The sequence below is a fragment of the Tupaia chinensis genome, unplaced genomic scaffold (assembly GCF_000334495.1).
Source record: "Tupaia chinensis unplaced genomic scaffold, TupChi_1.0 Scaffold000225_1, whole genome shotgun sequence".
Lineage (NCBI taxonomy): Eukaryota > Metazoa > Chordata > Mammalia > Scandentia > Tupaiidae > Tupaia > Tupaia belangeri.
This window is the reverse complement of record NW_006159700.1, coordinates 548,817-550,793: the sequence shown is the minus strand read 5'-3', so window position 1 is coordinate 550,793 and position 1,977 is coordinate 548,817.

The window sequence follows — 1,977 nt, the reverse complement described above, 5'->3', positions numbered from 1 at the left end:
TGGATTAGAGATAGAAGAAACTTATTATTCACAGCAATATTGGTTCTAACACTCACATGATAATGCAAAGAGGGCCAGCTGACTCTTGTACCACCTACAGGGGGTTATATTGTAGGAGGGGGCTCCAAAGCTTAGTAAACCAGAATCTTTTACAAAGGACAAACAGGTCTGTTTTGGAAGGAGACTATGCATTCCAAGACTTTTCACTAAACAAACATACTAGAGAAGACAGTCAAGAATAAAAACTGAGGTTGGCAGGTGGTGTGGCAGTTAAGGGCACTGGACTCCCACATGACCAACCGTGCTTTGAATCCCAGACCTGGCAATTGCTTTCTCACTTTCTCTCTCACTGTCTCTCTCTGGTCAATTAAAATAAAATAAAATAAATAAATAAATAAATAAGTAAATAAATAAAATAAAGTTAGATAAAATAATTCTAAAACAAAAAAAGAATAAAAACAATGTAGAAATGTGAGAGATCCATAGAGTTTTCTCTCCTAAATAATTACAGATCAATAAGAAGACTGAAAAAGAATTTGTTTTTGGCACATTTTAAGTCTTACGAGAGGCTGTTATGCTCTGTACTTAGGCATGAATTTGGCTTCAGTTTTCCAAATTGTCTCAGAAAGCTAGAGTCCTTACTTTAATTATATTTCTATTAATACTAATATAATTAAGGTGTTATATTTCTCCCTGATAATAAGAGTCATACAAAGTCATTATAGAAAATGCAGAGAAGTATTTTTTAAAAAATCAAAGTCATTTACTATTTCATCACTCAGAGGTTATATCTATTAAAATTTGTTTTATAAATGATTCAATTCATATATCTTTTTATATAAAATTAAGATTATATTATGTACTATGTAGTATTTTGATGGGTTTACTTTTTTACCTATTGAAAAAATTTCTATAAGTCATAAACTGTTCTTTTTTTAAAAAAACCTTTTGCCCTAGTGCTTGTGCACTCACCAGAGGGAAACAGGGAGGGTAAGTAAGAAATCACCCCCAGAGAGGATGGTTACACCACAGTCCCTTCTCCTTCATTCTCTTCTAGGCATGAATCCTCCAGGTCTGGGACTCAAACTGTGGTCAGTTGGCCACATGGGAATTCAGCGCCTTAACCACCATGCTACTTACAGCTCCCCTCATAAAGTGTTCTTTTAACTTATGATTTTAAAAATAATTGCATAATGTTCCATCACAGAAGTAACCATTTTTGAAACTATTCCTTCAATGTTGAAAAATTTACTACCAAATACTATTATGCTGACTATTCTGGAACATAAATTCCTTTTAGCGCTTTCAGTTAGATTCTTATGTGAAGGATTATTGGGTGAAATTGTCTATGATGGATTTTTCTCCCCATATTGTACTGCATTCTTGTTCAGACACTAATGTTATTAATTTTAGAATATCAAATATAAATGCAGTATTTAAAGTGTATTCATCCCTTTTCTACCTAATTTGTTACTGAAGATAGTCTTCTTTTGGGTACAGGCTACATCTTAATGATGCTCATCTTATAAGGACCAGAAGAGATCTAAGAGAAATTTTTAAATTTGTGAATAGAATAACAAATAAAATATCACAGCTCTTATTGTAATCCAAAATTTTAACAAAAAATGTTTTCAAAAATATAAGAAAAAAAATTTTTTTGAGAGGTTTTCACTATAGGGTGTGTGCGCTCACCAGACAGACAGAGAGAGACAGAGAGATAGAAAGCGAGAAATCACTCCCCAGAGGGGATGGCCACACTGCAATCCCTTCTCCTCCATTCTCCTCTCGGGATCTTGGGCACGCATGCACATGCGCCCGGTGTGAGTTTTAAACCACCGGGTCCGGGACTCAAACCACGGTCGACTACGTGGGAGTCCAGCGACATAGCCATTACACTAACTGCTGGTCCCAAGAAAATGTTTAAATGGTAAAATACATTGTGATTTTTTTGTCCACTCTTGCATTTTTAATTTGTTA